At 24.7% G+C, this 10,538-nt stretch overlaps 1 pseudogene; it reads left to right on the top strand.

Moving 5' to 3' along the window:
• Positions 1-10,538, top strand: part of LOC112602430 — a 31,348-nt pseudogene that overhangs the window by 6,596 nt on the left and 14,214 nt on the right.

The following is a 10,538-nucleotide window of genomic DNA, read 5'->3' as shown; positions in this document are numbered from 1 at the left end:
ATATTTGTACGTTTATTTAAAATTTTTCGACAGCATATTCTTCTTGTTTTTATTTTTAATCTGAATAAAATACATCAATAAGTTGATAATAATATATAAAAATAGATTTATTATTTATTAATATAAATATCACTGAAATAACACCAACAACTAACAAGGTTACGTTTTTATAATTAACTTGTATAAACGCATTAGTCCACATAGACATTAAAATCATACATACATTTTCTTATTTTAAAATAAAACAGTTAAAAACACAGTAAGTATTTATTAACGTCAATAATTACTAATAGACATGTTTTACTTGTTTTTCTTAGTTATATCAGATTTCAAAATTATGGATTTGTTATTAAAAACAAGAAAAGAAAATTATCAAGATAATAAGAAACTGAGGATAATTTATAAAATATGCAATCGATCAATAGTGAGTCAAAATTTAAATATTTGATGAATTTTTATAACTTATATCCAATCAATGGTTCAAAATTAACAGCATTGTACTAAATTCCAAAAGTGATCCACAAGTTCAGTGGAAATTTGTTAAGCCATATTAAAGTAAGATTAATTTATACAATTTTATAAATACTAAACATTTAAACTGAGTATAAGTATTTAAATTATTTGATATTTACAGCACAAATATCATACGTTGATTTCTAAGTGAATAACGCAATGCAAAATAATAAGAAACATCTGCTCAAATTAAATGTAGATGTACATGAAAAGTTTCAAGGAAAGGTAATTTGATGCACAGGCTTTTATTAATTCGTTTATTAATGTTGTATTATAGATGTTTAATTAGATTTATGTAAGTGTAAATATTTATTTTTATTTTATTAATTATACTATTGTTATATTAATAGCTTCCCACTCATAAATACTTGCTTGACATGGATAACATTAAGTACAAAAGTCATATTATTTATGTATAATTTGCTTAAATGAAACAAAACAATAAACATTTTAAACTTAATAATATAATATATGCTACTAATATTTTTATTATTATATATTATGATCATATAGCTCTATAATTAATTATATATTAATTATTTGGCATGTTGAAAAGTTTAATTTCCATCTCAAACTTGGATAGATGAATTTAATAAATAGTTTGTTTGTTAACATAATTTTATTTTATTTAAACCATGTTTATGCTATTTTCTTAAAACTATATTCTAATATGAAATATTTAAATAAAATTAATGCTGATTGCTCTCATGTTGTTTAATAATATAAACAATAAAATATGTGCTTTTAATGTATTTATTATTATTATGTTCTCAGATTAGTAAATTAGTATTTAATTATATCCTAGATAAAATGCGGCCACTTGTCACTTGCAAAAATTTACATAGAAAAAATTGATTTAATAAAAATGTAGGTATGATCATATTGTATAAATGTTGTAAGACTCTGTGCTAAGAGGACGGATACTGCACCTATTTTTGGTTCAGCTATGCACAGCTGTGTAGGCATTGTGAGGCTACGTGAGCTGGGGTGCTTACTTATGGATATATATGATTTCTCTTTTCATTGTATTTTTTTATTATCATTATGGTTGTTGGGTACATATGACCAATACCAAGTCGATTTCAATTGAACACCGCACGTTGCACAAACAATGTATCTATTCACAACGTATTATTCAGCATCCAGTTTGCTGTATGTTCATTGTTCGCACACGTTTCCAAGGAATCGAAAATCTTTTACACTGTACTATAAAAACTAACAGAGATTTCAGAAATTCCTAAATTGTAGATGGTAACCAAAAAATAAGTCATGATTATAGTTTTGGTGAGTCATGTATAGAACAGTAAAATTGTTTGTAATGATATTGACATTGTGATTCGGTATTATGAGCTTTAATATCATTCTGAATTATTTATTGTTCTATACTGTTATTCTAAATTATTATAAAGTAAACAAAAACATTTTAAGCACTCGTTTACGTTTCCCAATATGACAAAAAAAAAACCTAACCTAACCTTCGCTATATCTTTTAATCATCATCTATTCTACTATATAACTGTTATATTTAATTCTCGATTTGATGATTTACATTTTCCGTAAACTTTAACAACCGATCTATCTAAAGCATATTTTTTCTAATTCGTCTTCCTAGAAAAATAAAAATAAGTAAGAATTTGTTGGAGTGGTGATACAAACGATTTAGAATATGGTGAAGTGAATAAATACAATTATTTAGTTTTTCATATTTTTATTTTGCATAAAATAAATTTCAAATTTTTTCTTAAAATATTTTTTTTTTACACATTTGCATGTACTTACCTATATTAAAGAAAAAAAAGAAATTGCAATATCATTATTTATAAATCTCATTACAAATGCTTTAACTTTTCTCAAGACTTAATTATCATTGTTTTATAAAATATTAAATTGCTTAGAATAAAAACATTTTATAGCAAGTAAATTATAATATAATTTTAATTATATTATGTCTGGTTGAATAATCAGTATAAGTGCCTGACAAATTACTATGTTTGTACAATTAATTGATGAATAGTTTTAAATAAATAATCATAATAGTTGATATACCTTACTGTATTTTGTTAAAAAACCTAAATTGTGCGCAATACCTTTATAAAATGTAAAAAGTCAAATATATTATTATTATAATAGCTTCTAATACAATTTCTGAAATTCTTACAGCAGCATCTTTACAGTAGAAGTATTTTCGTTTTTATTGTTGGTAGACAATACATTTTAATAATATAATAAGAAGTGTTAAACATTTAAACTTGTAATAATTTTTCTTTTATAAGAAGTTAAATTAACTTACAATTAGTATTGTAGCTATCTGTTGTCGTTTTCGGATGTGGACTAAAATTAATAAACTGTACAATTGTACATATTATTTTACTATGTATTTAGTATTTTTATCATTTTAGTTAAGGTTGGTTATACTGAATTACCATGCTATGCATTTCTAAGAACTATAATATTACAATTGTCCGAAATCTTTGTAGTATACAAAAGAATAAGTCGACTCGATACCAGTGGCGCCGATGACTACCCCCACCGACTGCTTGATGATTTATGGCTTTGGGGTTCGAAATCCATATAATAAAATGGTCCATACATATTTTTTCTTATAAGACTGCAGTATATTATTTTGTAGGAGGTAGTTCAAATGTGTAGCTGCGTTAGCTACCTACTGGAGTGCTAATCCTGCTTATATAATGTCATTTGATGTCCTACTAAGTGGTATGGTATTACCTATATAGTATACAGTCGGCACCATCTATAACGACGCTGGTTGTAACGACATATGAAATATAACGATGTTAATTTCAAGGACTCGACAAAATTCTGTTTATTTATACATACAAAATAACTGGTTATAACTACATTGGACGTAACGACAATATCGGCTAATACGATTTAAAAATCGGACCGCAACACACATTTTAATCGTATATAATGACTGTATATTATTATTTTCATAAATGATCGTCCAATATTATCGATATAATTACCTACATAGATAGGATACCTTCACACAGTAGTTATCAGTGGCGTAAATTGGGCTAAATTGTTAGGGTAGTAATCACTTTCTAGGTTGAACAGACTTGTGGGAGGCTAAGCTCTCCATTCCCTAAAATGTTTTATTTTATTCTAAATTTAACATTACAAGTACATAAACTCAACAAAACTATTTTTACCGTTAACACTTCTTGAATCTATTGGTGATTGATACCTATATTATTAATAATTTATTATGAATAAACATGATAAATAGGATATTTAATTACTTACCGTCAATAAAATATGTATAATTTTCTTAAACAATACGTAAATAGGTACTTACATAAAATACAATATATTTTTATTTTATAAAACTTATATTTTAAATAACAATATTAGCTAAATATTCAAGAAATGTATTTGTGTAATCTCCATTAACATAACGAAAGTTTTTTTTTTTTCAATAAAATATCGTTGAATTCAAATTTAACACATCCATTATTCGGTATACCAATACAGCGACCAACTCAATGATGATGTACAATTGAATAAAAAAAATTAAAAATTATTTTTCAAAGAATTGTTGTAATACTACTTTATACACAAAAAACATTAAATGGTTCAAAATAAGTTAATTACACACGCAGTGAGACAGAAAATGAAAAAAAAAAACACAATATTCTATTAAATAAGATATTATAAATCCTTATAGCTATAATACGTAGGTAATTAATTACAAATATTTATAGGTTATAAATATTAAATTTAAAATTATTTGTCTTAAACTCTTCAATAATATCTAGATTAAAAAAAAAAAAAACTGAGGCACAGGTCGTTATAGGTTGTATAGATTGTATTGACAAAATAAACCTATAAAATATATTTTGTATTTATATTAATAAAAGTTAATATACAATTAATAAAAACTCTAATCTATTACATACATTAATGCATATCACATGATACAAATATTTTTGAGTGAATTATAGATGGCGTTTAAATCGCGCTGGAATCAGAGGTGTAGAACATTTTGAGTGTAACACTTACACAGTATAGTTTCACTAGTTCCGTGACAGCTGTCAACTCTTCATTTGGTACTCCCAAGGTTTAGAAATAATAGGTTAGATTATATTTATAAACCTTACTATAAATCTTAATTCTCAGTTTATGTTGTACATGAATTACGAATCGTCGTCTTATCTTTTATTCGTACAAAATTTAAGACAAGTAATTTTCAACTTGTTGTATACGAATTGTTACGTATATGTTCGATAGTTTTTTAAGAATAGATAACTTATTACAGGACATTATCGTGTGTAAAAAATACATTAAAAATCCATTCAGCCTTGCACACCATCGTGAATTCGTGACGACTAAAGACATCACCTATGACGTTGATCAAAAATATGGATGCACGTACCTTGTAACAATAATATTGGTTAGTAAGTAGTGAAATTGTGCTGAATAATACCGAGTTCGTTGAAGTCATATCAATTGTTAGCATGGTGTTAGGCTGGGTTTTTAGCTTCCAATCAGCCACGAGAAATTAGTAAGTAGAATATTTTCAAATTTGTTATTATTCGTTTCTAATTTTATGTGCGTACGAGTAATTTATTTTTGACTTATTAACAAATTTTGAATTGCACATTTAGATATCCATATTTGAGTGAGACCAATTTGAAATAGCATATTATCACAATATAAAATAAAGTAATCTAAAAAATATATATCTTAAAACAATTTTTTTTTTTTTTTTTGAGTACCTATATTCAAATTATTTAGAGTTAACTATCAAACCATTATTATTAAGTAAATAATTTTATTTGATTAATATATAATTTCCTTCTTAATGTAATAAATTGAACTACAAATGTATAAATTCATATTAGCCATATTTAGAAATTGGAATTAGAAGCATTAAAATTTTGTATTAAAGAATTAATAAACATTATTTACAAAAAAAGAAAACTAATTCTATACAGTATTTATTTTTAAATACACTTGTTGTTTCAAGTTAATAATGTAATAAAATACTGTAAAAACCACATTTATATATTTATTCAAAATTATTTAAAATTTGAATCAAAAATTAAAATATAAGAAACGTATTATTACTATTAGATAGACAGATAAATTATTATTAATATAAAATCCATAATAATTAAAGAAATTAATGTTGGAAATAACAGCAAGATAAAAAATAAATTTGAACATTAAGATTTAAAAATAAACATTATTATTAATTATAACACCTCATAAGTCATAACAAATAATTATATAATGAAAAATAATTAACATGTATTATAGTTTAAAAATTTTAACTTTTTTATACCAATTTTCGTAATTTTAAACAATTGAATACCTATATTAACTGGGCTTTACTAACCAAATATAGTAGTGCATAAATCAGATATCATTTATAATTGTTTTCACTCCTAGTATTATAACATATATAACAAATATCAAATTTCATAAAGTTAAAATTTTTATAGTACATAAAGTAAAGGGTGTTTTAATAAGTGTGCAATTTTCGAAATGCGTGGGATTTTTTTGTTTAAAGGGTTTTAATTTAATTTTTATTATTTTTGTTATCTATTATCATTCCGATTAGAAAGTAATTTTTTTTTTTATTAAACTTAATTGACAAAGAGCGATTCAGTAACCATCAACATATTGTATACTCATAGTGAAAACCCATTGCAAAAACGGCGACTCCTTAGCTGTGACTGTCCGTAAACTTAACACAAATTTTGGACGTGTGGAAGTCCTACTGCATTAACAGTTCTGAGTTTCAGTGGTGAATTTGAGGGAGCGACGTGGCGATCGCCCCCCCCCCGTCTTGAGCTTTTTTTGTATAGTACAGGGGTAGGAAACTGGCGACCCGCGTGCCTTTTTTAAATTACATTATAAAACAAAAATAATTAAAAATTCACATTACAAACAATATAAATACTAATTAAAATGTATATTTTGAATGATTTTTTTTTCCTATGTTCTGGCCCGCTAGATTTTAATTTTCTAAAAATTGGCCCTCTAGAAACTTTGAGTTGCCCTGGTATACTAGATTAAAATATATTTGGATCTTTCTCCCGCCCGAAAATTTATTTCAGTTACGTTATTTTGTTAATACCTATAAATCTATGATACCAATTCGTCCCTCCTTAAATGAGCTTCAAATTCACTACTGCTGAGGTTAATACGAAAATTTTTACAAACTGATTCAATTGAAACAAAAAATAGTTCAGGTCGAAACCGTATAATTCGTACACAGCCAAATATTACGGTAATGTAGGAGAGCGTGGATATGAGTCCTGGAAATAACGGCCTGCAGAGACAGTAGAGATGGACATAAGTTTTAAACATTAAAATTTATTGCATGTTCACAAATTGCGCACTTTATGAAACACCCAACAAGAGATATTTTTAATATAAATAGTGTTTAAATTATCAAAATCTGAGTCATAATTAAACGATATTAGGTACCGAGTATGGTCTAGGTTTTCCTAAAATTATTCTTAGTGAATTAATAGTTCTAATACTGAGAAAACATAGATGTAACTTATATGCACACTCTCAGAAACATATCCCATTGGTAAATATAGATTGAACCAAATGCAAAATAAATAACTCAGTTTTTTTTATAAAAAATATTTTTTAGTACTTTAAATTTATAAATAATTTTCTAATTAAGTTAGATACTTAATATATATATATATATATAATCGTTCCATTTACAATTTTGATCAAAAACTATACAATAATTATACACTAAGTATTTTATTTCTGTGATTTTTTCAAATGCATGCTTATCACACGTTTCTAAATTGTTAACACAGTTTAAGTTGTGTGCAGTGATTTTTTGTTTAAATTTTGGATTTATTTTTACTAAAATGAATATATTCAACTTTTAGATTCTTAGCAGAGCGACCAATGTATTGATTTTACAAAGATGTGTTTTAATTAATATCCAATCATGTTTTTATATCATTAATACATTTATTTGCTAAGTTATATAATTTATAAATATTTTTATGTTTGATTAAAACTTATATATTATCATTCATCAGTAAAACATATATTTTCTTCAATTTTAAAATAAATTAAGCCATTTGTCTAAATAAAAAGAATTACCTAGGTTTTAAAATATTAAAATAGTAATAGGTCATACTACTATAGATAGTACTATGGTTTGTACACAAAATTAAAAATATATCAATCTTCATATCTGATATCAATTAATTAACACAATAAGTCCAGTAAGACAATTAAATTGGGTTCATTCAGAGATTTATTATAAACCATAAAAACAGCATTGGGTAAATATTTATTTTCTTTGGTAAATAATATCTATATATATATTATTAATACAGTGTTATTCAGTGTTACACATATAATTCTATACTATAGTAATGTATTTATAGTATCACAAACATAAAACTATGTTAAATATAAAAAAAAAAAAAATTATAATTATCAAATTTTTTTTGTGATAATTTCAAATTAATTCAAATCAACATAATTCTCATTTTTATTATAAATAAAACAAGCATAAAGTTAATTAATTTTTAAAAAGTATACAAAACAACAAAATATGGTATAAAAATCTATTCAATTTCAAAGGCTCACATTTCAAATCCCAAATCTTCATAATCATACTTAGTATGAATATGTAAATGCATATAATTCCAATCCCTAGTCATAACTCATAATAAATAGCTAATACTTAATATTATAGTTTAAAATGTTTCAATAATTATTGAATTGTAAACTTATAATCAGTTGAACTTGGAAATATGTGTATACTTATTCTATCATGAATTTAAACACTTATTTTTAATTCTAATACTTATAATAATATTAAAATTTTAAGTTAAATAACAATAGCTATCACCTAGTTTTATGGCTATAGTTCAACAATAAAATACCTTATCGACTAATTATATCAAAAAGAATTTTTAATTTTAATAATTTAAATAACTAATCATTCAAATTATTAATACTGAGTAGTTTTATGATTTTGAGAATTAACATATTATATTATGTTGTAAATATACTCAAGTAACTTTTAATATTTAATATCATTGTTTAATTTCAGGTTCATTCAAATGGAATGTAGAGGACAATAAAAATAGATTAATTGATCAAAACAATTGAAAATATATCAAACGGGATAAATATAATCAATAGAAGATTCTTGAATAAATCTTGATAAATATATGACCAATGACTAGGTATTGTTAAAATTTCATATCCAGCAAAATTATGGCAGTAGTAGTGAATAAATAGATGAAAAGCTTACCTGATACAAGTTTAAATTAACGTAAAAGTATACAAAATATAAATAAGTTCAAAAGTTTTGATGACAGAGACGAAAAAACAAAGATAGCATACTAGCAAATAAAAACACTATATTTCATCTCAAAAATACTAATAATTAACAAACCAAGAAAGTAATAAAAATGAACCAATTTTTAGTTGTCAATGATACTAACATCATAATAGGGCTAATTAACATACCTAATGTATCTATGCAATCAAACACTTTAATTAATGCAATGAATACTCCTCAACCAGTTAATGAACCAACTCCTGTTACAGCACCCATAAATGTTCCTACAAATCCAATGATATTATCAACTTTAACTGATGATATGTTTGTTGTTGAAACTCCATCTTTTAATGTGCCTTTTGTTTATGAAAAACCTCCAAAAAAATCATTCAAAGAATTTGTTGATAACATTGTAAAAATAAAAAATACTAAAAGTGATGAAGATGAAAATCAATACGAAGAATCTTTGAATAAAAAAAATGAAAATAATCAGAAAGAAAATTGTAATACGAAATTAGATACTTATGAAAATATGGATGTCAATGAATTAGAAAATGAGGTATCTTGTTACAAAAACAAATTAGATGGTAGTAGAGAAAATAGTGATGGACAAATGTTTGTAGATAAATCAGAAAGATCTAAAAAAATTGACCCAGAATCCAAAAATGTGTCTGGTGTAATAGATTTAAACAAAATATATAGCATTACCCATCTCACCATTGACTCTGATAAAAATAAAGCTGATGTTAAATCAAAGCTTCAAAGTTCTAATTACTTTGAAAATCCATTAGGAAAATTTTTCATACAAATAGGTTTAGACCTTGTTCAAGAGCATGTCAAACTTGATTTATTACGTACTCAGAAAAAAAAAAATAATCACAAGGATGATAAATATCCTAAAGAAGTTCAGATATCTAATAATTCTTTAGTTAAAACTTTAGATGTTAATAAAAAAAATAACGATCTGCTACAATTTGGTTTAAAAATGTGTGAACTGTGTGATTTTAAATCTGAATCAAGTTTAGTAATAGCTCGTCATTTAGACATTTCACACGAGACAGCCAATATTGGGTTTAGATGTAATATTTTTGGTTTCCAAGAAGGTAGTTCTCATGAAATATTACAACACATGAATATACACAATATTAAAAGGTGTTTAAAAAAAGTAAACACCTTACATCAATGTCCAAATTGTCTATTTGAAATTGATAATAAGGGTAAATTTAACAAGCATTTAATTTTTTGTTCGAAAAGATATCAACCAAAAATTAACCAGGTGAATATAATTTATTTTTTTTTATATTAAACTATGTATTATGTATAATATGAAGTTTGTTTTATTTATGTTTATTATTTATTTACTTTTAGGCGCCTTTATTAGACTGGGAACCTCCAGCAAAAATACCCAGGGTATTACAAAATAAATCTTCAATGGATTCTAGTCTTGATTATTCTATTTATCAAGAAGTGATGTCTAGATTTAAACAATTTTACAATCTTCATTTGCAGCAATTACAACAACAACAACAATGTAATAAAACGGTTATTGTGTCTGATGTTAGTGCTGATGGTCATACTATTTTACCAAGACAACAGTTTCCAAGAATGGAACTTCCTCAAATTATACTGCCAAAACAAACTTCTGAAGGTTTGTCATTTACCTATTAAATAGATCCAAAACAAATAGCCTTATACTTTAACTTTAAAATATTAATGCCTG

This window comes from Melanaphis sacchari, unplaced genomic scaffold (assembly GCF_002803265.2).
Source record: "Melanaphis sacchari strain LSU unplaced genomic scaffold, SCAv2.0 Contig88_pilon_pilon, whole genome shotgun sequence".
NCBI lineage: Eukaryota > Metazoa > Arthropoda > Insecta > Hemiptera > Aphididae > Melanaphis > Melanaphis sacchari.
Note: the sequence above shows the minus strand (reverse complement) of the source record. Positions and strands in the feature narration are given on the sequence as shown.